Source organism: Capsicum annuum, chromosome 2 (assembly GCF_002878395.1).
Source record: "Capsicum annuum cultivar UCD-10X-F1 chromosome 2, UCD10Xv1.1, whole genome shotgun sequence".
In the NCBI taxonomy this organism is placed as follows: domain Eukaryota; kingdom Viridiplantae; phylum Streptophyta; class Magnoliopsida; order Solanales; family Solanaceae; genus Capsicum; species Capsicum annuum.
The window spans coordinates 98,236,533-98,264,414 of NC_061112.1; the positions used below are offsets into that span (position 1 = coordinate 98,236,533).

The 27,882-nt window shown below is 33.4% G+C and overlaps 1 pseudogene; it reads right to left on the reverse strand.

Annotated features, from left to right (window-relative positions):
* Window positions 1–1,115: 1,115 nt before the first annotated feature.
* Window positions 1,116–27,607, reverse strand: LOC107863105 (annotated as a pseudogene).
* Window positions 27,608–27,882: the final 275 nt, after the last annotated feature.

Here is a 27,882-nt window from a genome sequence, read left to right on the forward strand (position 1 = left end):
TGGGGATCAACTCTAATACCCCTACTGGAAACAATGTGACTAAGGAAAGCTACTGACCTAAGAAAATTTCATACTTATTGAACTTGGCAAACAACTGGTGATCTCTAAAAGTATGCAACACAATTCTAAGATGGTTTGCATGATCATCCTTACTATGAGAGTAGACAAGAGTATCAACAATAAAGTCTATGATAAACATGTCCAGACACTATTTTGAACACTCTATTCATCAAGTCCATGAAGATTGTTGGGGCATTAATTAGCCCGAAGTACATGAGTAGAAACTCAAAGTGACCATAACGGGTTCTGAAAGTTATCTTGGGAATGTCACATTCCCTTACTTTAAGTTGATGATAGCCGGATCTCAGGTCTATCTTTGAGAAATAACTTGCACCTTGGAGTTGATCAAATAAGTCATCAATTCTAAGAAGAGGATATATGTTTTTGACTGCGACTTTATTCAAATGATGATAGTCAAAACACATACGTAAAAGACCATTTTTCTTTCGCACAAATATGATGGGAGCGCCCCATGGAGAAACACTAGGCCTTATAAAACCTTTATCTAAGAGATCTTTGAGTTTATCTTTCAACTCTTTAAGCTTGGTGAGAGCCATACGATATAAAGGTATAGAAATAGGCTGAGTATTTGAAAGAAGGTCATTACTGAATTCTATTTCCCTATCAGGAGGTATCCCTAGCAAATCTTCGGGAAAGATGTCTAGAAACTCATTAACTACTCTAACTGACAAAACTATTGGAGTCTCAAACTTAGCATCTTTAACTCAAACAAGATGATAGGTACACCCTTTGGAAATCAACATTCTGGCTTTAAGATAAGATATGAAATGACTTTTGGGAGACACTTAATTACTTGACCACTCAAACTCTGGCTCACCTGGAAACTGAAACTTCACCACTCGGGTAGACACTAAGAAAGGCTCAGGAATCTTTTCAGAACTTATCTCGAAATTTACAGCAACTAATAGGGTTACATAAGAGAAACTCAACCCAGGGTCTAACAACACATAGACATCAAAATGAAAGATACAAAGCATACAAGTAACAACATTTGGTGAATCCTCCTGCTCCTGATAGGATAGTAAAGCATAGAATTAATTCTGGCACTGGCCGCCACTGGTACTAGATGATACGCCCTGAGGAGGGACTGGGCGATCTACAGGAGCTGGTGTACTAGTAGTCTGAGTCTGGGGAGAAACATCTCTGTTTCCCTGCTTAGCATACGGGCAATCTCTAATACCATAGCCCAACTTACCGCAACCAACACAACCCTTTTGGCCAGCTAAACACTCACCAGGATGACTTTTACCACACCTAGCACATGGAGGATAACTGGACATACCACTCACACTGTTTTAGAATTTGGACATAGAAGACTTACCCCACTGCTCCTGTCTACCTCTGGGAGCAGAAGCACTAGCTGAAGATGGTGCTGGCACAGATGAACGATTCTTAAACTACGAACGATTCCCTTCATGAGACCTATTCTGACCATACTTAAACTGCCCTATTCTAGCCTTCTTATTTTCTCTCTCTCTTCTCTTTAATTTCTCTGCTTCAATCTATTGAGCATGCATTATTAATCTCGCAAGATCTATGTCACCAATGAGCATGAAAATCCTACACTCCTTGACTACCAATCTAGACACTCCTATAACAAACCTACTTAAACTAGCCCTAGGATCAGCCATTGTATCAGGGGCATACTTAGACAACTTATTGAACTTAAGATAGTACTCTTTCACTGTCATCAAGCCCTGCCTCAAATTCATAAACTCTTCTATCTTAGCCTCCCTCATCTCACGTGGGAAGAACCTATCTAGAAAAGCATCCTAAAATACCTGCCAACTCATAGGAATAACATTCTCACCTCTACCATTCTTCCACATCACTACCCAATCATACGCTACATCCTTCAATCTATAGGATGCTAACTCCACACTCTCCTCCTCAGAAACATACATAATCTAGGTGATTTTCTTCACTTTATCTAGATAAAGTTATGGGTCCTCACCTGCCTTTGACCCAAAGAACTCTGGCATATTCATTCTCATGAAGTCTCTTATTCTAGCTGCTGCTAAATCCCCATTCTACTATAGTGGGACTGCATCTTGATTCTGATGATTGCCCTGGACATTGGCAGTCATATCTTGGGCTAATACCTAAAAGGCAACCCTAAACTTAGCATGGGATACATACTCATTCAAAGGATCTGTGGGCTAGGGTGGCTGGTCATCATTTCTGTGGGCGTTAGCTTGATAACGAGGCATATTCAACTGTCATGTAAGAGCATGAGTTAAAAGCAGATAGAGATACTGTAAGCACAAGAGATCATGAAAGAAAGAGATAATTTCCTAAAAATATCTCATAGACTCTTGTTCATAAATGTTGCTCGCTTCACACCCATGACCAAGATTCTATGAAACGTGGCTTGTTTGACTCCTTAGGACTCTTAAAAACCTTATGCTCTGATACCAAGTTTGTAATGCCCCAAAACCTAGTCTCAGAATGTCACACGGTGCTCAAGACTACGAGTAGCCTTAAGCTAACCTTGTCTACATACTACTAAGCCTAAATCTCATAATAATGGAAATATAGACAAAAAATGTCATACTAGAATGCAGAAACTGTGTAAATATAATGTCTGAAATAATATTTAAAATGTTAATACTAAATAATCTGAATCAAAACTAGCAGTCTGACAAGCCTCTACTACTAATAACTAGGGAGTCACTGGGACAAACCCCTTGCTAACTCTAACTGTCTGAAAGAAATGCTAAATCTCATAGACTGATAAGATGCAAAATGAAAATGAGTAAGTCCCCGAACTATGAGGACTCACCAACTGAAGGATGTAGATAGAGATGCTCGAACTACTCACGCTGCTTATATTGAGTACCTGAACCTACATTATGAGACAATGTAGCGCATAGATGTATATGTGGATCGATACTTTGAGGATGTACTGAGTATATGGGGGTGAATGCATAAGTAAAACATCATCTCATAATCATCATTTATAAAACAATGCATGCTAAATAGAAATGACTCACATAAGCTGGAATATCCGAAATCATGAATAGCAATTCAAGCTTTATAAATCTAGTGAGTCAAAACATTTAGTTCTAAAATTTGTACTTGTATTCTCTCTTTAAATCATACTGTCTAAGTGTAGAAAGGACTCACTTCTATGTCTGAAATATGAAAGCTAAAATTTGAAGCTAATATATTTCTATAAAGCATAATCTGAATAAAATTGTGAGCCTTTACACTTAATTTTCTTAAAAGCTTTTCTATTAATCTTTTACTTTAACTAGCAGGGAAAATACTTTAAAAATCTTTCTGTAAGGAAAAATACTTTATCTTTTATCTGAAGGGAGGTTCTCCTAACCAATATAAATCATTATAGCTAACATGGAGTCCAACATCTTGTCCTTTTAAGAAAGAAACTTCATGTTGGAGAGAGGTGTCATACTCTTGCCAGGGAGTATGACCTACTTTCCATGTGATCGATCACAAGCTAAATCTATCATCCATATAGAAATGGGAATAATCTCAAAATTTGTACCTATATTTGACTACGTACTTCTATGGAAGATAGGGCACGCTAATCCCATACTTCCTGCTCATTGATAAATACTACTCCCTCTTAAATCTATATGCTTATACCATTGGAAATCTATTTTTTAAACTAGCATAAGGGTTTATATAAAAAAAAACAGGTGGCACATTGTCAACTTAAAAAATAATCTAACTTATCAACCGAGTGTCGGAATTGGACAAATTTGGTATCGATGAAAAACTTATTCAATTTCCCACACAATAGGAGATATAAATCTGGAAAATTCTATACGAAATAAATATTCTTCATTTTGGAAGCTATTTCTTAACATTCTAGGAACGAATTTAGGCTAGCAAAAGTGCGGAGTATTACAAACCAGTCCATATCGAGAATCATATTCAAATCCACCATATCCAGAATAACAAAATTAGCATGAGTATTAATATCTCTAACAGTCACAATGCAGGATGTGAATACCCGATCCACTACAAAAGAATCACTTGCGGGAGTAGATATATGCAGGGTCACAAATAATAAATCCTAAGATAACTCTAACTATATAACTTTAACTGTGGAACATAATAAGTAGATACATATGATAAGTAGATCCAATCAAATAAAGAAAGGGCTGACTAACAACACACCAAAATCATACCTGTAATAAAAGCATCTGAAGACTCAACCTCGGGTTTAGAAGGTACTACATACAACTGACCACGCCGCCACCTGTTTGGGATTCTAATTGACATCCTATCCTACCTACCTGATAACCTTCTCGAGTACCTTAGAAACCATCCCTACGACCTAGACAACCACCTATATCTGAGGGATAAACTACTCTAATAGGGGAAACATTCTGAGCTAAAGAAACAATCTCCCTACAACTAGGGAAATCTCATGAATAGTGACCGTGAGCTCCACAACTATAATATGTCACCTGAGCTAAACCAAAACCAACAGATTTGACTAACCCGAAATAACTACCATGTCTAGAATGACCAAAAAATGCACCTCTCAAACACTGACCACTGCCCTGACCAGGGTGTTTATTAGTACTAGACTGACCTCCATTAGTAATCTAAAGTGCTGCTTTAACAGGTCAACTAGACTGACTCTGAAGATGATAGGATGGATGTAGAGGATATCTACTACAGAAATGGCTACCTCTGAGTCAAGAATTACTACAGCTTCCATAAAAATTGCCTTGATGTCTAGGCCTCCTATCGTTTCCCCCATGAGCCTCACAATGCTTCTCCTTCATAAGATGAGCATGATCAGAAACCTCAGCCAAATACCTACCCACAACAACCAAACTCTGAGTATACATACAAAGGGGAAGTCTTAACCCCTTGACAAAGCAATGAACTCTACCGTACTCATTATCCAAAATAGAATTCGCATGTGTAGCTAACTCATGAAAATGAGCCTCATACTTTACAACAGTCATGGAGTGCTACTCCAATCTACAGAACTAATCTCTCAAATGATCTCCAAGGTTGAGGGCATATACTTTTGGAAGAACATCTCAGAGAATTGAGTCCATTCCAAAGGAGAAGATTCAACTGGTCTAGATTTCATATAACCTCTCCACCAATGACAAGCAACTAAGTCTAACTGAAATATAGTGTAATCCACACCACGAGTCTCAACAAGCCCCAAATTATAGAACCTATCCTCATAAGCAATCAGAAACTCATATGCATCCTTGCCCTAAGCACCAAAAAATCTAGGCGGAGCCAATCTTAAAAATCTGCCTATCATCTTTTGCTCCTTAGCAGACATAGAAGGTTGGCCAACTACTGGCTTAGCAACTACCCGCTAAGAAACCGCTGGCACAGGAGGAACCCCCACTCTAGGATTCGCATCTACAGGCTGCACCCCTGCCTCAGTACCATTTTGATTTATAAACTGTACACCATCATACGGTTCACCACCAACTAACCCCAAGAGATAAAGTAAATCATCTTTGAGCATTGAAGAAGAAATAAACCCTAGTGGAGCCTGGGTTGGTCCCTGGACTATCGTTGATTGGGGCAGAAGAACCTCTGGCTTAGGAGAGAGAATAACATCTAGTGGAGGACCTCTATCCTAGCCCATAGCTGGGGACACATCTCATGGATGTCCATGAATTCTGGGTCATCCATAAACAGATGAAGGATTCCTAGGCTTGGTCTAGGGACCCTCTTCTCTATAGAGATAGCACGTGTCCTAGCCATCTGTGAAAGAGAGAACTCAAAGAAATATTCAAAACTAGCTTAGACTCTTAGCACACATTTGGCAAAGAAGTAAAGAACTCCTAAGAATTTCCCATAGCCTCTCGAAGATAGGAAACAAATATTATCATTTTGATCAACAAGACTCTATTAGACATTTGCTCTTGTACCAACAATATCAATTAACCTAGGCTCTAATACCAATTTATCACGACCTGATTTACGAGTTATGATAGCACCTACTCTATCCCACTAGTAGGTAAGTCAATTCTTAACCTGTAGTTAAACACAATGGGTTAATTTGATGGAAAATTCCCAACATAGGCAAAAATCAACAACAACTATTAATTATGCATAGTATTTGAAATAGTTAAAAATATCCAATATAAATACCATCCTATAACCTGGTAAAGTCAGTACAAGATCATCTAGTAGTAATAACAAAACCTAAGTATCTAGAATAGTCAATACATCTATCCCGAAACAAACCTCTGAATTATAGAAAGATAGAAGGAAATAGGTGACTCTGACTTTAAGATCTCACCCTATCTCTGAATATTAACACAGCATGAACGTAGACCAACGGTGAAAATTTATACTTAGATCTATACCAAATAGGTACAGAAGTGTAGTATGAGTACCAAAACCACGGGTACTTAGTATACATCATTGGCCGACTTAGATGAATCATGATATGAGAATGATAAGATGCAAGATAACATAACTAAGTCAAGGTATAAATGAACCTGAAGTAACTCTAACATCATTGCGCATAACCAAGTAAATAAACCAGAATAATAGCAAAATGTAACATGAAGCATCAACACAAGCAATTATAACTACAAATTAGCTCTCATCCACCAATTAGTGTTGAAAAGTAAATAACCCATCATAAACCCCCATAAGCCTGAAAGGTAAAAACAAGAAAGAATAACCTACTGCCGGCATTTCTCAACTCTCATAATATAATTGAAATTCGTCCAAATCCTGTCACACTATAAGAATCGATTATCCATATTTATCATTTGTAAATAAGTCAATACTTATCAACTATCCATCATGTAGCAACTAATCCTTATGTATCAATAAATCATTCTTTATCAATTAAACAACACTTATTAATTAACCTTTATATAGCGGGTAATCATCATTTATCAACTAGTCATTATTTACCAGTTAACCAATATTTATAAACTAATCATTATATCACTAGAGTCTATTCATATCATACTATATCATAAATTTTTTTGCATTTTCAACTTGGCTAGACTGTTTATCTCACACTCCAAAGTCATCATATCATAATAAATATATCATCATAGTATAATACGTATAGCCGGACTTGAACCAGTATTGACATTTAATAATATCCTCATAAATATCTTCATAATCATCTTCCGGTCTTGCCAGACATATACTTGAACCAGTATTGATATTTAACAATATCCTCATAAATATCTTCATAATCATCTTTGGGTCTTGCTGGACATATATCATTATAATCACTCTCCGGCCTTGCCGGGCATATATCATCATAATCATTCTCCAGCCTTGTCGGGCATATATCTTTATATTCATCCTCTGACCTTGCCGAGCATATATCATCATAATCATCCTCTGATCTTTTTGGGTATATATGTATCATTATAATAATCCTTCGGCCTTGCTGGGTATATATGTATCATCATCCTATGGCCAATAGAATAATGAATAGAGTACTTAATAGCATAACCATGAACATAATATATTAACATGATCAACAATCATAATCGAGATTGTGAGTTCTAGCATAACTAATAGTATGATTGCCAATATAATTAAAAAAAACATGATCTTTGGCATAATTAATACTAGCATACTTGCTAATATAATCAATAAGCATTCTCTTTAGCATAATCCATAACGTTTTCGTTGATATAGTCATTAAACATGACCTCTAACATAATCAATATGTACTATCAAGCATAGGCAATAACTTACCAATAGCCTAATTAATGTCTTATCATTAGCATACTAGATAGCTTGCCAAGAATTTAATTTAATAGCTAATCCATGGCATAATCTATAGTTTATTCATAGAAATTCATCGATGAGCTAATCACTAGCGTAGTTAATAGCTCATTCATTGTCTTAAGCCATAGCATAATCTATGGCTTAGAAAATATCATAATTAAGGGCTTATTCAATAGCATATTTGGTAGTCCAATCAGCAGTTGTATTAATGGCATGTTAAATAGCTCATTAATAACATAAGCTTAATCAATAACTCATTCATAACATACTCTTTAAGCATTACTTTCAACGTCATCCACCATAACCAACAAATACCAAGGCGTCTTAATATCACCGAAATAACCATCTTCCTAAATGTACACAAGCGTATCAAAGGGTCTTCAATAACTTTTACAAGTCTTGGCCTAAGATGGATCAAAGAGCCCACTTCCAAGTCCTTAAAATCGTTTACCAAGAAGTGTCTACCCCGAACAAGGATATAGTATCTAAATCCACTATTAGATGTTAAACAAGCCACAACTAGCCCTAGGATAGCAATTCCTCCTAATAAAGAGAAATAAGTCAAATCCACCAAAGGTATTGACAATTTGGGTAAGTTTTATTCTAAACTCAAGTGACCAAGTAAATCTCCTCAGTGAGTGAGTAGATAAGGTATTTCCATCCTAAACAAGGTCCTATAAGGTCAATTGCACCTAATATAAGAATAACTAGGATAATCATGCCTAAAGAGATATTCAAAATATCCTAAAAGCTCCAACTAATCAAGATATTGTAATTTAGCACACCAATACCTAAAACCTATTCCAATCTAACACAATATCATAAACATACTACGAAGTAGCTCAATCTAACAAGGGGTAAAACCTAGCCTACCTGGATACTGAAGAAAGCTCACAAGATTCACTTAACCACTATTTTTCCCTTTCGAGAAGCTTTCGCAAGATGTCAATCTATCAAAATCATATTCTCCTCATCAATACGATAGTAATGATACCTATATTATGCTGCGGATCCTAAAATCACCCAAAAATCTCATGTGGGTCCTATTTATGGAAAAATCACATTTTCAAAATCAACCCAAAGTTCTCACATGCTCAAGGAATCAAAACCCTCAAAAATAGGTGAATTTTGAGCTAATTTAAGGTTAAAATCAAGCCCCTAATGTTTTGAGATTATTAAAGAAGAAATGAAAATTTCTACCATTAAAAGGGTGAAATCTTACCACAAATTGGAAGATAATCGTGTAAACAAGTAATAGAAACTCTCAAATTATCCACACGCTTCAATTTTAAGATATCTCTCCAATTAGAATTTTAGCTCCGTTAGAATGGATGAAGAATGAGCAAAATCATGTAAAGAGGGTCTATTTATACACATACCAGGTGCTCGATCTCCCTATCGCGATTCAATATTTGCGATCGTGGTATATTAGGGTTTTCCAAGTGAATCGTGATCGTGATACTTAGCTCCAATATCACAACTCTTCTACCCTACTCAAGATAGTCACTATCGCGATGCACCAGATACAGCAGTAGACTTGGAATTTTTCAAGTCTCCGCCAAGCCCTCAAGATTCATCCGAAATCTCATATACGCAAACGAACTATGTAACTATACCAAATTAGATATTTCAAATTCAATAACACAGTTAAAATTTCTATCCAAGGTTGTTCCAATAAAATGTGGGTCCCACACCCAATTCCAAGATCAATAGATTTAAATGAGCCCTGGTGCCTCGGGACCCAAACCAAAGGTCCACCTAGCCTATAAGTGATATTCTGGAGCTACTGGAACAATCAAAATTTTCATTTGAGGTTATTTTACTAATGTTTTTGCTCGATGGCCATTTCAAACCAGCGAAGACTTCAAAATAGAAAAATAACTCTAAAATCCAAACGAACTGTCTGGTAATTGAAATGTCAGTTTCAGCAAGTCATAGATGACTTGAGCCAACTATAGATAAGATCTAACAGAAAAAATAAATGAAAACGTGAAAAATAACCTGAAGGATCATTGCATGGGTCCTTTCCTTCTCCTTGATTGTTCCTACCTAACAGGCTCTTGAACAGGTGCACATTTGTGCCCAATGGTTTGACACTGATCATAATATACAAGCCTTCATTCATAAGTCACTGGCTTCATGAATGATTTTTCATTTGGATCTAACATTTTAATTTTATTTGGGAAGGGTTTGGTCACATTCACCTCTCCAAACATACACGTAAAGGATACGCTCATTTGCTTTGTTGTATATTCATCTGCATAAACTGGGGAACTAATAGAGCTAGAAATTTGATTTAAAGAATTGATACCCCAATAATTCATGGGTAACTTCGACAATTTGAGCCACAAGAAAATCTCTTGTGGGGAATTCTTCATTAAATCAAAATCAGGAGTCGATGGTTTTATATTTAACGACCGATAGTTTATAGTATAAGGACCAGCATATAAAACTTCTCTTGTATCCTTAATAGATTGAAATTTTACTGTGAAGTACCCTTTCTCATGTAGGTATAGCTCCGGTTTGGTAATGGAGTTCCAGGTTTGTGCTACGTACCTGCTCATAGTGTTATAACCTGGCATTCACTTATTAAGTACACAATTAATGCACTATGCTACTTTTGTGTTTCTCAATCAACTTTCTTATGCTTCAGCTTTGCTACAGTTTCTCTTTCAACAATTTATGGAGATATACCTCAAAGGTAGACCATTTTTTGAAAATCTGTTCTTGACGAACAAATTTACCTTAGGAGTTTCTCTTTGTTCACCTTAAGTGCTCCCTTCATTATGCTCAATATGCTTTGATCCTTTGTGTGCCTCTGCAAGTACAGAGAATATTGTTTCACTGGTTTTGTGATTAGGGCTATTAAGTTGCGATTTATGGATTACTCTTTTTGTATGAGACATTGATCTTATCTTAGAGATTCCATTTCTAGTTCTCCCAATATGGGTCAATTTTGGGGTTACTCCTTTGTGCTCCTCCAGTACACTCGAATGCAATGCTCCCAAGTTCACAGATGTCACTAGAGGTTCTTTTCTGGCTCTTCTACGACCTCACTCAGCTCCTCTACCTTTACTTTCCCTTCACCATGGTCTATGGTTTACTCACTGACGTAGGTTAGCTAACATGAGCTCAGACCCCACTTTTTTTACATTTATTTTTGCTTTTCCAATTAATGTTATATTAATTGAGACTTTTAAGAAAAGATCAACAATTTTGATTATTTTTATGTGATATGTATAATTATTTCCTTCGTTCGTTTTTACTTATCACATTTAGATATGACACACTCATTAAAAAATAATTATTGATATGACTATTTTACCATGTTACTACTATTAATTAATGTTTAGAGAAATATGTTTTGAAAATAGTTTGGAGAATAAACAACTAATGCTATTGATAAAATATAAAAAATTCTTGTCTTTTCTTGATATGTCAAAAGTAACAAATAAAAATAAAAATTCAATTAAAAAAATAATGACAAATAAAAGCAAACCAACAGAGCACTTCATACCATTACAAATATGAACAATTTTGCACATCATCGAAATTACTTTAATTTTCTTTCCGTTGATGAAATTTAGACCTAGATTTTCAATGATTACTTTGTTGACCAATAGGCTATGCTTTTGACAATAAAAAAACTATATTCTATAAGCTCATCTTAATTCTCTTAGGTTAAATTTAATGGATTACTTTGAGGTATAGATACACATTACACTCATTCATACCTTGCGCATTATCAAACCGTGGATTCATCATTCATGGATGTGTGGTAGCTACTTTCAGAAGTTTCTAGGTTATATACATGTGTGTGCGTGCATCTATATATAGCTAAAAGATGACATGCATGTGGGACAAATTAGATATAAAACATAATACAGTGGAAGAAAATTGAGATGGGAAGATTCCACAGATTTAGGTGTCGTTGATGTCTTTCTAGTGGTAGATTGAAAATCCAGTGGTTCCTATATATGTATGTTGTTGGTTTATAATCCATAGATTCTAAAGGGTTCTCTTATTAGAAGCAAATTCATCATATATACTCAGCGTTCCTTGCATAACATGTCTGCATAAGAAATACCACCAAGTAAGATGTCAGTCATCACTTCCCAATTCACAATGACTGCGTGAAATTTTTTGTTTGGTATATTGTGAATTATTTTCTATAACATATAAGCCAACAATTTTAGGACTATCACAGTATTAAACTATTATACCAAGAGCAATTAAATGTGTACTGTGAGGTATATAATGTTGTGCCCTTTTGGTCCAATTTGATTGGCCACTGAACACGTGGAAAGACTCATCATCTTTACACCACCACGTGTGAGCAGAAGAAATTGCTTTTTCTTCAAAAAGTTCCAGATCAATTTATCTACCATTTGCAGATTTCAATTCATTCTCTTTCTAGATCTAAATTGGTGAATTTTTTTCTCTACACTCACGGATTTATGATTAAGACCAACGTTTGTGTTAATGATAAAATTCTTGTTTGTTTTCTTCACAAATTTTATTGGTTGTGTTATTATTTTCACTTCTCTTTTCTCTGATTTTCCTCTCTATTAGATGTATATCTGTTTGAAATTTAGATCTCAAATCTTTGATAATTATTTTATTTTTGATTAATCTACTGTGAAATTCCTGACATGCATGTTCCTAATTGAGTTAAAGATGCTTTTGAACTAATTAAAATTCAAACTTCTGCGTCGGAACATTGATAAAGAACTTCATTAATTTAGTTTGAAGCATGATTCTAAGTATCAAAACGGAGCATGTATATTCAGATTTTTTAAATTTACTGTAGCGCTAACAAATTAAATTACTGCATCTACCAAGGTCGAAAGATAAAGCAATAATCAAAGGTTATTTTGAGCTTTTCTTTCTTAGTTCAAATTGATGTAAAAGTATGTACTTATATTCTATTCACGCCATAAGTTTCAATGATATATTAATCCTCATTATAGACGTATAGAAATAATTATTAGAAGAATTCAACAATTATTACTCCAACTACAAGAAAACATAAAATTATATATAAGTCTCACCGTTTTAGGTTTTCATGATCAGAAAGTAATTAACTTTATTGACTAATTAATCATGATGGTGAAAAAAATAGAGTAATGTGAAAAAAAGGTTTAATATTCTATGACTGCTAGTACGCTTTATACTATACTCAACTTTTATGCAGTCCAAAACTCCTATAGTATATATTGAATCTGGTCTTTATATTTGTGGTCCTGCCCCTAATTTTGTTGTGAATGTTATATATACGAAATGTTTATACAATCTTCTGTAATAGGATCTTTTGAAAAAATACGAGAGTAAAATAATCTCTAACAACTAGGTATTTAACTTTTCTATTTAAAAATATCATTGACTCAATTAAAAATTGTTGCCAATTCGATATTTTTACTATGTACAAATGTAAGATGCTAGCTGTAAGACTAATGACCCTTATTTATTTTTCTTTAATAATGCAGTTTTTTGTGGCTATGAAAAATTATGTTATTTTTAGAAGTAATTAATTCATTCACATTAGCATCTTTACAGTTATATGTGCTGAACCATCAAGCTTTTGGCGAAAATGTATATTTCATTGAGTCGACTAACTCTTGGCGTCATGTATATGTCATTGAGGCTACTAATATATGAATGTTTTGAGTTTTATTCTGGTCTGAATTTGTTTATATTAGTAGCTTTGTCGATTGTTGCCCGAGCTTGAAAAATATTCAGTTTTGTTGGTTGATGATCGGCTGAAAATTATGTAAATTTATATTTTTCTCATTTGCTCAAATAAAGAAAAATACATGTTCTTTTTGTTATTGCTCCACACTTTTCTCCACTATTTTTCAACTGCTTTAAATGTTGTTGTTTCTCCTGTATCAAAATATCTTCTAAAAATGATGTATTATTAGTTACTTAGCTTTTTTATTTACGTATTCTAGACACTAATATCCAAAAAGTTTTATTTTATGTACAGGTAATCACATTATATGCACTAGTTGGTGCATTATGAACTTGATACTGGATATGGACTATGATAATTTTTATTTTGTGCGAATATTGATAAGGTGAAAAAAATGACTTTGATATATCAAATTTTCATGATCCTTATTTGATAATGTAGTATGGTATAATACGTTACAGTTCAAATTGTGCATGGCATTCGTTTCAAATTCAACTACTGAGGCCATTCTAAAGAAGCTCCAATGTCATGCACATAACCCTATCAATACTGTTCTACACAATAAAAGGAGACATCTTTCCACCAAGTGTTAATAAGATGAATATCAGAAAAGGTTAAGCCTCTAACAATAAATGTGGTAGAGATAGAAGCATAAGATGTCAAAATCTTTGAGCTTAGGGCTTAAACAGGAACTACCCACAATAGCAAAAAGGCTAAAAAAGAATCAACCTTCTTAAGTACCTATAGTTGAGCTTTGACAGGACTTTTAAATTAATACGATTGAGAAAATATATAACTTATATTCTCTTCTCATACATTTCTCACTTTATTTGTGTCGTATAATTTCAGTAAGTATCTTATCTTTCTTATTTTTGTGACTTTTGGTGACTGAATCAAAAAAAAATTTTGAATTATCAGCTGGTACAACAACTTTGCTCAGTAGGGAGGCTCATCATAGGAAACTAGAGTGGATGAAGACACAAATATAGTACTCAGATTATTCAACTTTTTTGCTGCATCATAATTTTAGATTTACAGGTAAATGATCTGCCACTTCTATTAAGAGTTCTCATGTCAGAGAGTTGAGCTAAAAGAAGAGTTAAAAGGTTGGACGGGTTGCCAATTATGTCTGATCTATCTATGCATTATTTCAATATTGAATTTTTATCTTTGTTATGAACTAATTAATGTAAAAATAAATAGTAATATGAAAAATTAAGGTAGCAAAATTGAACTGAACTTCTGAAGTGGACTTTGCACTCGAGTGTTTTATAATATGCCCAAGTAATCATCCCGTTTTTCTTTTAAAGATACTCTATCAATAGTAAGTGGACGCGTAAACTCAAGCCAAAAACTTTATTACTTTTTGTAATTTGACCAACCAATTAATCACCTCGACCTTCTAATAGAGTAATAAATTCAGGACAAGCGCACCAAATTGTGTAGATACATTGGTTGATGAAATTTGATTAGAGACTAATTAGGATTAACTTGCACTTTACTTGCTATTATAAGCATGAAAGAAAAATATCAGACTTTTAAAATATACTATTTCAAAATCATTAGCTAATGTGATGTCAGAAGTCTTATAGTATAATGAAAAATTAGTTTTTAAGTAGGGTAAATAGTCCAATCAGAGAGTTAAAGTATTTTACTGCTTTCAACTTTTGTATCAGCTAGCTCTAAAGATTTCAAGTTCAGAAGGTCAGAATATGTCGACATAAATCTACAAGATAATTTTTATGTTCAGTGGACAGAGTTTAGCCAAATTATATGACGTTAATTTGGAGCTTCAAAAGTTCTCCTTAACAATCTCCAAGTGAACCTAACAAGTTTAAATTTGTGTAAACTTCACACAACATGCATGTATATGACAATCTCCTGGCTATTTAATTTTTAGGTTCAATTCCAAATATTCAACCTTTCAGGTATTAGAACTTCAGTAGTGTTACTAATGATACATTGTTGGACTAAGTCAAAAGAAATATTTCACTAACACGTCAATATAGAGAAAGGGTTTCAGATCTACTACACAATTGTGAAGTGTCCAACTACTGTTAGCTATTTTTGGACTCTAAAATTATCTAATTTTCTTACTCCTCTGCTCATTTTGTTCTTCAATGTCTCTGCAGATTTTAATAAAATATAAAATTTTTGTTGTTCAAAATTAGCTAATAACATTATAATTTGTAGTACATAAGCTTACCCCATCAAAAGTTACGTATCTTTTTAGCTGATGTACTAAGCCTTCTGCACGTACACAAAAATTAGAGTTTATATTATATTTTTTAATTCCCCAATTACTATTTTAAGAATATCATGTGTCGTCATATCGTATAATTAGTTTATTTAGCTGTTTACATATTTACCCGTCTAGTTGTTTCAGAGCTTTATATTTTTTCATGTTTTTCTTCAACTTTTCTATGTTTAGATCGTATTGAGTTAGGGATCTATCGAAAAAAATCTCTTTAAGATAAAGGTATGATCTACGTATGTTATTGTTATTGCTATGTTTAGATCCTTTGATTTTATATAGTCTTTGAAGCTTCAAAATCATGTGTCAACACATAAGTAACACTTTCATGTTAATTACTTATGCAGTATTTGATAGAAAAACAAAGTGAGAAAAAGGACAAAACTTTCCTGTTGAGTGAGGCCATCTCTTCTATATTCCTTTTCCAGCAATGTATCATTGTCGCATTGCTTGATAAAATTTTGTTATCTTCTTTTAAAATGCATGAACTTCTCTTAGTTCCAACTTACTTGATAGATTGATACATATTTTTCAAGGTACCTTCATAGCTTCTTATGGCAGAATCTTTGAAATGCAGAAGAATGACTACTAAGCGCGGGGCTTCACCTCCAACACTCCTCAACTGTCAAATTAAGATATGTTCGTTGATGCATTTGAAGATATGTGCAGTTGCTATATTTCTTGGAGTATAATGTCTATCAAAAATAATACATGTTGATGGATTAATTGGACATCATACATCTGTTGTACAGATAACTTTTATATATAAGAGTATGTTCAAAATCTTATATTGCCATAGTTGTGCTCAATTATTTTAGATTCTCAACTTTGTCATTTGAGAATTAATGTGTATTTAAGAGGTAGACAACTCTATGGATTAGATGTTTATACTATAGTTCAAAGAGTCCTTGTAAATATTTACCTACATAATTTTCAGTGGGTACAATCAACTTTGCACTTGGTGGAACGACGATGAATTATTTTTATTCTTAAGAAAGGTTCTCTTTGGTGTAAATTATTTGTTCAACATAGTTTTGCATCAAGATAATTGCAAATGTTTTCAATTGTGTATCTTCATGCATATGCCATTCAATTTGTCAATGTGTTTACAATTGTGTATCTTCATGCATATGTCATTTAATGTGTCAATGTTGGGCCCGTGCTCAAGCACGGGCCATGCCCCTCTACTTTGGATAAAAGGAAAAAATGTTAAGTGATTAAATATATTAGGTAAAATAGCTCGGTGGATCCTTGTACTATGTTTATTTTGTAATGTGGATACTCCTATTTACATGTTTGTCATCTGAAACCTTGAACCCATTAAAAAATAATATTTTAAACTCTTTGACCGTGATCGAACCTATGTGGCACTAAAATGACTGAGTAAGACGAGACGCGTGTAGGCACACGTCAAGGGTGAGAGTGAGGGTCATTTTTTGATCAATTTTACATTAAAATAATTTTAAAAAATTAAAGAAAAAGTCCCCCCCACCCGCCCCCCTCGCCCATCCCCTAACCCCCTACCCCTGCACCAGCCCTCATTCACCTACCGTCTTCCCCCACCCCCGCACCAGCCCCTTTCCTCATCCCTCCACCCTCTCCCCCATCTCTCTAGACATTTAAGAAACCTCTATTAGCACACCATTTAAGTCCATAAAGAAGAGTTGTTACTTCTGCTATGTTGCTCGTACCAAGTCCCAAGTTGATGCAGTAAGCAAACACAAAGTTGTCCAAAAAGTTTCGAATCAGAACACATCCACCGCAAGGACTTTGATTGCAGTTACCATCACTATTGAGTTTTACAAACATATTAGGAGAGGTTTTATCCACTTTAATATGATAGTGGTTCTGTGGTTAATTTCAGCATATTTAATGTCACCTCCTTCCTTATTCCCCATCCAAAATACCACCGACGGCGAATCTACACCTCCATCAACTTCACCCATTTATTCTCAACCACCACCGCCGTTGCAGTCACCGCCGACAATGACAACGATTCAATTTTCATTCAAATTCAATTTTTTCAATTATATCAGCTCTAAAATCTCTCATAAAACACCAAAATTCGCTGAAAAAGAAACAAAATTCATCAAATTCAATTAGAACTCAACTCCAATTTTCATCCAAAATTTAAATTTTTTCAACTATATAAATTCAAAAAACCTCTCATAAAACACCAAATTTCAAACAAATAAACTGAAAAACATAAAAAAATTCAGCATATCCGATCAGATCTCAACATGAACAACCTTAATTTCACCAAAACAATTTCACCAACCGCAATTTTTATCTCTATAATTCAAAAATTGTAAAAAAAATCTGAGTAGAAGAGGCAGAAGAGATACAAAATTGTAGTTGGTTGAAACTCAAAACGGGATTATAGAGAAAACACTGTAGTTGGTGGAATTTTGAGAATTTTTTGTATCACCATGTCAGCGATTGGTGAATTGTTTTTAGCTCGATGGAGGGGTTTGAAAAGAGATAGAAGAGATAGAAAAGATGGAAGAGAGAAAAGGCAGAGGTGGGGGGGGGGGGGGGGGGGGGGGGAGGTTTTTTTTAGAAAAAAAATTCTTTCTTTAATTGGAAAATGGCGTGAAATCTATGTGGAAGCTGATGTGGCAGCAAGTGTGTTATACACACCGAAAAAGGGTTCAAAATATTCATTTTTATTGGGTTCAAGGGTCTAGATAACAAACATGTAAGTAAAAGTATCCACGTTACAAAACAGACATAGTACAAGGGTTCATCGAGCTATTTTGTCTTTATAAGAAAATTAGAATTTTGTGAGAGTGAGCAAGTTGTATATTGATCCATAATCCTAGAAATTATATTTTCAATGATCTTAAAAATTGACAGTCTTAAACTTTTGTCTCCTACTCGCTTTATTGATAAAATTTTAAGGTTAGAAGTGTTATCCGTTGGAGTCCCGCATCAGTTTGTTTAGAGATTCTTGATCTCCCTATATGATTTTAAACAATCATTTTCTCGTGAATTAGTTTTTTGTTAGATGCAAAATCTATTTAAGGAAATCAAGGACTTGTGTATCCACTAATGTGAGACTAAGGAAATCAAGGACTTGTTTAGAGATTCTTGATCTCCCTATATGATTTTAAACAATCATTTTCTCGTGAATTAGTTTTTTGTTAGATGCAAAATCTATTTAAGGAAATCAAGGACTTGTATATCCACTAATGTGAGACTAACATTACCTATGAGGCCAAATTAGTTAAATTTAAAATTTTGCATAAAAATAAACTGGATCAAAAGTTTAAGACGGTTCCCTTTGAATCCGGCTAGCTCTTATTTGAAATTCGTAACTCTTTTCGAAATGAATTATCAATTAAGAAATATAAAGATCCAAAAAATAGGTTGGTGCATGAAAAACTAATTTTGCAGGAGATATATTCAGGGGCGGATTCATGTGTCACCGTGAGGGTGCACAATCTATTATATTAACCTTAATATCAAATTGTGTCTTGGTGCACTGATTCTACGCTCAACTATGTACGTCATTGATGCCCCAACGTCGTGGGTTCGATCCTGACCTTTACAAATACAATATTTTCATTAGAATATTAGATCTGACCCACCACACTATTATTTTAATAATTAATTAAATTAATAAACCATGAAATGTTCTATTCCCAAATCCCAATTCCCAATCCCACTGCCCACACATTTTTCTCCCCCAATTCCCAAATCCCTAAAAACTAAATTATTTTCCTCAAAATTCACTCCAAGCTCCAAGCCAAGGAAAAATTTCACAACTTGAAAATACTCACGCAGCCATCATCAACAGCGGCCAAGTGCCAAAGAAAACATGGTGTCATTTCAACAAACAACAATACAAATCAGAAGTTGATCGTCAGAAGTTAAAGATAATGGTGCACCCCCTATTTTCAAATCCTGGGTTCGCCTCTGGATATATTCCTTTCATTTTAATTTATTTGTACGGTTAATTTTGACTTGATCTAAAATTAAAAAAAATTAATTTTGTGATGTTAAATTAAAGATATATAAAAAGTACTCAAAGTATCATTTAATCTTATAATCTTAAAATATAATACGTGTAAAGTCAAAATTAAAAAATAGTTAAAAAGTTATAGAAAGAAAAAATCTTTTTATCAATTGATAAGAAAAAAAATAAGACAAACAAATTAAAAAGACATTAAATTGTCTCTAAACAATTTGATCGAGGCAGATTTGAAGCTCAAAAATTTATTTAGATCACTCAAAGTGAAATAGATACTAGTAGATACGTTTACATGCGGGAGAATTATTTGTTTAGATCATTTATAATTTTTTCTTTAGTTTTGTATTTCTTTTATAAGAGAATTTTCTTTTTTGTATAAGTGATTATTATTTTTAGATATAAGATATTTAAAAAAAATATTTTATTTATTTATTTTATAAGAGGTTAAGAAGTCCGTCAATTTTGATTCTCATCAATCATAATTAACATTTTATTCTATATATGTATTAGTTGAAGCGTACGCAATTAAATGAGGATTTACCAATAGGACTAGTAGTATAAGTAATAAATATTTTTTTATTCTTAATCAAAAAATTTAAATTTGGGTGTTAAATGTGAAGTCATTTTTTATTAATGAATGAGAATGAAATTTCTCCACACAAATTTAAACATAGTCGAAATCTGATACGAACATATGAAGAAAAAAGGAAAAAGGATCAAAAATATCCCTCTACTTTAGTTTATTGGTTAAATTTACCCTTCGTTATACTATGGGGTTAATTATGCCCCTGCCATTATACTATAGGGTCAATTATACCCTTGTCATTATGAAAGTTAACAAGTAACCCTTAATTGGATGAATTTTTTTGTTTTTCCAATTTCGCTTAAATTATCCGTTCTTCCAATTTTACCCGCCCCATTTCCACCTAAAACCATTCAAAACATAACCCATATACACTCAGCCAACCCCCGTTGTTTTCTCTCTTTCATGAACAGCAGCTTGGGTCTCAAGCCCGTTGCTCCAGCGCTCCACCCCCGATCAACAATTGCTCTTATTCCGTCTCCTTCCTTCCTCGGTTTTATACCATTCAAGTAATCTAGTGAACCAGCCATCTCCGATGATCCACGAAAGTGATTAACCATCATAGCTTATATGATTTTTATGCTTAGGTGTTGCTCTAGCGTATGGCTCAACAATTAGTGCGGTTGCTAAGACATTCTCGATAAAATTGAGCTATGTTCTATCATACTAGATTCCTCAAACACCTGTTTGAGAATCGAGCTTTATTTCTTTACTGTTACAGGTCGGGGCGATCCTTTTTATCATTTGTCATTACACTCTTTTGAGCAAAATCAAAGGATAGAAAAGATTTTCAAATGACTTCCCACTTCTTACGAAATGTTATATAGAAGACGGAGAATGTGATCAAAAATGTATTCAAGAAAATAATAAGTGTAGTGCTTTAGATATCACTGTTTTAAAAAATTATTGTGCAGATTCAAGAAAGATTGCCAATACTTTGGAAGTTGGAGAAGAAGAAATGCTTTGATCATCCCTTTTTTATGTTGCTATTTAGTTAATTTAATTATGTACGTTATGGGTTAGCTAAAAGAAAAACAGTAATTTAAGGGAAATTGTGTAAAAAAATTTAATTTGGGAGAGTTCATTCAATTAAAGGATAATCTTGTTAACTTTCCTAATGTCAAGGTATAATTGACCTATAGTATAACGGTAAAAGCATAATTGATTGCATAATATAGCGAAGGACAAATTTAACCAATAAATTAAAGTAGAGGAATATTTTTGACTCTTCTCCCAAGAAGAAATCAAAGTAGAACACAACTGTGAGAAGGAATTTTCTTGAGAAGCGTGAAGGCAAACTTACTGCAATTTTCTTAATGCTAACATCAGCCATTGCTTGCCTCAACGGCTGCACCTGAATTGGTGATGTTATTCTTTTTCTTTCTGATCATTAGGATCAAGTATATGTCTTATTTAGTGGGTAACTTGGCACACCAAATAACAAAAAAATTCTGAGATACAATTAATTTCTTTATCATATTTGTTACGAGGTACTAATTAATTGAGAGATTGTTTTATTCTATTATTTATGTCAAAATAATAAAATTACTTTCACGTCGATGTACCGAACGACCCCTAACTGCTATGTTCCAAGTTTCAGCTATAATTCATCATCACGTGGAGGCCCATGCTTCTTCTTGACATGGCTGCACAACTGGATAAAGTTTCCTTTTAGACCCCAACCCACCCACCCCTACCCAAAGAAAAAAAAAAAGGTTACATTGGCTGGGTATTTTGAAAAAGGAGGAAAAGAGGATAATATAATTTGAAACAAACTTATATATATTGTGTGGGAAGAGGATAATATAAACTGGACAAACTTTGTATATATGGTGTGAGAAGAGGATAATATAATTTGGAACAAACTTTGTCTATATTGTGCGAGTAGTTACCAATATCACTGCATCATATATAGGGGTGGCAAATAAATGAATTTGAATTAAATTTGGAGGGTCAAAGTAAACTTAATCAATAAAGAATTTTTTACGAAAAAAATAATAGTTTATATTTAGCAAAATTAATAGAACTGTACTATTTAATTTTCAAAACATATACACACAACCTTGAACCACTTTGAGCTTCATCCAAAAACCAAATGACTCTGTCCGTTGTTTTTTCTCACAAGAGTTTTATTTTTTGTGGAACTTCTCTTACGTTGTCTCCGCTACGTATATATAGGTGATATACACATGATATATAATTATATACATATTCACACACACAAAATCTACCAGACATATAGACGATAAACACACAATATATCATAATATACACACTTGTATGCCATTTTATATATCCGTGTTTTGTGTGTATATCATTGTATGTTTAATGATACATGTGATATACAATAAACACGCATTGGATATACACCTATCATTATAAGAAATACAGTGAAATACACCAAATATACATTCATTATCACCTCAAACTACCACCATAAATCATCACCAAGAGAATAATAACAAAGAAAGATAATTCTTCACCATCATTTTGTTGTCAAGAATGTTGGCCGAACATTTTATCTAGTTTTTCCATTCTAAACGATATGATAAAATGTGTATACGTGCTGACAACATGTGGAATGGGCACCTGGGCGATTCTAGTGTGGGCCTCTTCATTATTGAACTTCAAGGCTTTACGAATTGGGCTGCCAAAATTCATTTGCCCAACTATGAGCAAATTTAGGTTTCCCTCTTGAAGCTTCTCGAAGACAATATTATTTCTGGTTATTATTCTTTGTAATTCGGGTAACTTACATAAATCCCTGAATCTTTAAGTGATATTACATAAAATCTCAACTATTTTGTAAATTACAATTTATCCAGGTTTTTTGAAATAATGATACATATGTTATATGGTGATACATATAAAAAAGTGATACATTTGAAACTAACAAGATATTTATTTAAGAAAATAATAGATTCTTTTTTATTCATTGTATTATTTTATTTAAGAAAGGATATCTAATTTTTCTTTTTTTTAATATTTAATTTATGTGTTTTAATATATTCTCTTTTTTTGTCTTTAATTATGAAAGATATGTTTTTTTGGGTCTTTTTCTATTTTTTCGTCTTTAATTTTATTCTGCTTTTTTTAGATTTAATTTTAATTATGTTTCAATTCTGCTTATGAATCACCAATAACATGGGAAGTTTTAATTTCGTCTAAATATTTATTAAGATTAAAATGGGATATAAGATTTAATTTCGTTTTAATTTTAATTTCGTCATATAATCTTATGATCAAGTGTTAGGTATGTAGAATATACCTAGATGTTTTAATTACCTTTCATTAATAACATATGAATCACCCAATAATTGAAATAAACAATTGTATCTACCATATTAATCACCATAATACCATAACACTCAAACCTCCATTAACAACCTCAATTTTTTTTCACTTTCCTCCATTAACAACACCACTCAATAACAACACTTTTCTTTAATTTTTTTCACTTTCCTCCATTAACAACACCACCCAAGAACAATACTTTCCTTTAATTTTTTTCACTTTCCTCTATTAACACCACCACCCAAGAACAACATTTTCCTTTAATTTTTTTCACTTTCCTCTATTAACACCACCCAAGAACAAACATGAAAACACTATTAAATAATTTTCTCCATTGAACACCATCTCAACCTTCAATCCAACTCCCTCAAAATTTAGATAAAAAATAAATTAAATTGATGATTTTATTTTTGAATAACTTATCATCAATGAGATTTCTTTTAATTTTACTTTTGAATTTTTTTGTTAATAAGACAATTGAAAAAAATTAATTTTAACTTGATGAAAGTATTTTTATGTTTGAATAAGAAAGAAGAGGGTGGGGCTGGGGGGGCTGGAAGGGAGAAAGAATGGGGCTGGGGGCTGAAAGGGTGGGGTAGGGTGGGGCTGAAAGGGGAGAAAGAATAGCGGGTGGGTGGGGAGGCTGGAACGGGAGAAAGAACGGGGGGTAGGGTGGGGTGGAGTGGGGTGGGGGGCTAGAAGGAAAGAAGAGTGGGGGGTTGCTGGAATGGAGAAAGAGATTGGGAAGGGGGCTTGAATTTTTTATTTAAATATATAGTAAATATATATTTTTTACTTTTTAAAATAAAAATACATAAAAATAGTATGCGTGTGGGATTTTTTTTTAAATCCTAATTTCTTACGTGTCAATGACCTGACACTGATGTGACACTGATTTGGCACTGACATGACGCGTGTGTAACCCACTCTCCGTTGTGAGAGTGATATTCAGTTTTGAGGGGTGAAACAAATACACTTTAAAGATGTTAAGGGGGGTAAATAAATAGAAGTTAAGTGCTAAAGTGAGTTTGGAGGACAAGTTCAGGGGGAAAAAGATGTATTTTCTCAAATGAATCACCCAATAATTGAAATAAATAATTGCATCTACCATATGAATCACCATAATACAATATATATCACCCGTTAAAATCATACAAAATGTATCTATCGTATGAACCACCATAATACCTATATAATGATATCATATTTATCATTCATAGGAATTATTATTAAAAGAATAAATATGTATAAATAAATAAATAAATTTATATATGTATAAATAGATTTTTTTAAAAAAATGAGAGAGATTTTAGGAGATAAAAAAAAAAGTTGCATGCATTAATAGAGGAGAAAAAATCAGGAAGGAAGATGATTTAAGCATTAATGAAAGAGAAAAAATCAGGAAGGAAGATATTTAATTGTTGATAATTAGGGAGATATTTTAGGGAAGGAAATCTTGAATGAGTTAATGGTGGAATAAAAATAGGATGTGGATTTTTCTTGGTATGTATCAAGATAAAGTTAAAAAATGGAATTTTATGTAAATTTTTAAAAAGTAAGGGATATTAGGTAATATATTCTCTTAAGTATGGGATTTATGTAATTCATATTTGTAATTATCTATAAGTTGTTAGGAAACAATTAATAGAAATAGGACACTTGTCACGGGTAGCTATTCCTAGATTCTATTAGAGTTGTATGTATATACTAGGGGGTGATGTCCGTGTCAGCATGGACCCAAGATTAATTATGTTTCGAGTATTTTAAATTTAAAATATTTGCAAGATTAGGTAAATACATTTGCAAATGAGCCAATATACATTTGATAAGGTAAATAGATTTGATAAGGTAGATAAGGTAAATACATTTGCTAAGGAGCCAAGTATTACAAGATAGACGTGTATATTTATTTAAATAATAACAAAATTCAATACATTGTGTTGAAGCTCGACCGATGTGCAATCTTAGTAGTTATGATCCGCGAATACAAGGTTAAGACCTATTACATTAGGTAGAGGTGAGAAATTCACGTTCATAACAATATAATTGAGTTTGAGTAGCTTGAAATGTTGTATTATCAAAATAATTCTTTTTAACTATTGGTGTAGTCGCTTTTAACACAGGCACAGATCTTACTATTATTTACCTGGGAATAGAACATGAAGGTACAAGGAATGTGAAAGCAAATCTCTTAGCATATCAATCTTGTATCAACCATGCATGGTATAGGACAAACCTTAGAGAAGAAAAATAAGTCTCGAGTGAAATAAATAGCATCAGACTGTCGAGCTTAATATCTTTTTGAGTATGAAATGGCTAGAGCAACTAAAGAAAAATTGGATAACAGATGTAAGTATAAATACGTTTATCTAGTCAAAAGGTGTTGCAGAAAATGGATGAATGGAGTACCAAACAACCAGACTAAGATGATATAGAAGATACGAAGAGATAGTACAAGCACAAGTAGCACCAAGTACAATAGAGAAGATCAAACTCATGTTTATTCAAATCAAATAGATAAGTTTCTTGTTAGTTACGTGGAGTTTACCAAGAATAAGCAAATACACAAAAGCAAACAATTTTTTTTGCATTTCAAATGCATTGCTTTGTCATCTTGCAGCATTTTGTATGTTCATGTCAAGTTAACAAATACAAAACTTTGTCAGACTACTAAGCAACAGTCATTTCAGCTTTTAATTTACATCAATTTTGCAGCCCCGTAATTCTTCTATAGTTTGAAACATAAGCACTGATGAATCATTCAATTCTCTCTTCAAGAAAATATAGTAGTAAGGTGTATTTTAAAACATTGGATCTTACCATGTCCCCAGGTGTTTCCTGAAACCTTAATCTCCTTACAAGCCGGTCCTCCCAATACAAAAATAGGTGTCTCACCAGCTAGCCCTTCAACAACCTTAGGAATGTTGTCTGGACCTTCCCTCCCAAGTTAATAAGTTTGATTCCATCCCCATGATACAACACTTGTTACATCTCCTATTGGTTCTGATGAGGGATCGTTGCAAACTACTACAGAATGCCCTGAACTCGAAGGTATAGAAAGAGGATGGAACTGTATATCAATGGGTTGCATTTTCAAATTTTTTTTTCGCACTTCCTAACTGGCCATACACATTGCTTCCGCCACTAAATAGTGTCCCATCATGTAAAATAAGAAGATAAAAACGACCATCAATACACATTCATGCACATTATAAGTACCTAGACATTAGTAAATGTGACTTGCAGCAAAGGGCAAGAGAGTGATCAAGTCCGCAAGTTACATCTGCAGCTTTTAACTCATCTAGCTCCTCAATTAAACCAAGCTCCCATATTATAGGCATATCCTTTTCCTTCTCAACAACTTTCATGACTGACTTCTCAGCAACTTCAGTTGCAAAAGATTATCCCCTTGATCTTAGTTTAGTACTATTTGATTCCAGTGGAGTCTTCAACTTTCTTCCTATCTTTTCGATTCTACCATCTGCATAGTATCCCCATCCAAATAAATTTCATTCGTAGCTAGTGCAAGAGCATACCCCTAACCCAATGGGACCTATTATTTGCCAACACCAAATGAATTGACAACTACACTTGGAGAAAAAAAGAAAATTTTAAACAGTTCAACACTATTCACCATCTATTAACTTGGTTATTATTAAAGCACATCATATCATTATGTATTCTCAACTAAATTTTTTTTTCCTGTTTCTCTGACAAGTAAAACTTAATTCTACCTTAAGCATGATTGGATAACCACCTTAACAATCTCTTCTCCAGAAAGTGTTTCAATTTTGGAAGGTACTGCAGCGTTGGTGATTCCTTTGCCAAGACCAAGTAGCCACGCTTAAAAGTTCCCCAAACCCATAGAGATCCATCATCAACTATGGCGGAAAAAATAGCATCTGATGCAAATGAGGCTTGAACTCTCACTTTATTCAGTTCTTCTACTTTTTTTGGTTTATTCACGTTTCTCTGAACAAGCTCGGCAAAAAAGATTTTCATGTTAGTAATTCAAACATGAAATAATTCCCACCCAACCTTAAGTAAAAGAAGAAAAGCAAGCCAGGATGAAAAAAAGAAAGTCAAAGAAAACACATGAAATTCATTGTAAAATAGAAGTAAGCAATAAAAGAAAAGGTCGCTTCATTTAGATACCCAACATATGAGAAGAAGAGGTTTAGTTTCCTACCATAACAGAGTCTACAACTAATTCTAGGACCTTTATAATCCAAAGATAACAAAAGAGCATAGACAAACAAATATAGAAAATCAGGATA